This window comes from Lipotes vexillifer, unplaced genomic scaffold, assembly GCF_000442215.2.
Source record: "Lipotes vexillifer unplaced genomic scaffold, Lipotes_vexillifer_v1.1 scaffold1344, whole genome shotgun sequence".
Classification (NCBI taxonomy): Eukaryota; Metazoa; Chordata; class Mammalia; order Artiodactyla; family Lipotidae; genus Lipotes; species Lipotes vexillifer.
Genome location: NW_006775258.1, coordinates 372368 through 372924, shown reverse-complemented (window position 1 = coordinate 372924; position 557 = coordinate 372368).

The following is a 557-nucleotide window of genomic DNA, read 5'->3' as shown; positions in this document are numbered from 1 at the left end:
TTTTGCGGTACGCGGGCCTCTCACTGCTGTGGCCTCTCCCATTGCAGAGCACAGGCTCCGGACGCGCAGGCTCAGTGGCCATGGCTCACGGGCCCAGCCGCTCCGCGGCATGTGGGATCCTCCCGGACCGGGGCATGAACCTGTGTCCGCTGCATCGGCAGGCGGACTCTCAACCACTGCGCCACCAGGGAAGCCTCATTTCACTATTGTTATCAATAAATTTATCACATGTTTCTCTACATTCAAGTGATTTAAGGAAAAATGAAGTTTACTGCATTAAATGCATGTCTCAAACCTAGCAAAATGTACTGGTTAAAAAACACATCTAGAAGTTTCACGAGCCCATCTTTCAAATGGAAGGCATCGTGAATACCATATTTGCCATGGCATTTATGTCCCATGAGTATGGCTTTGTATGCTGAATTCCATGTGTTACCAAACTGGGGGGATATAGTTGTGGTTTTGTTCATTAAACACCGGGAAGTAACTTCAGACAAACCCTTCGTGTAGTGTCATGGTTGATCGGTCACTGCTTTTCACCTATTCATAGTTACACC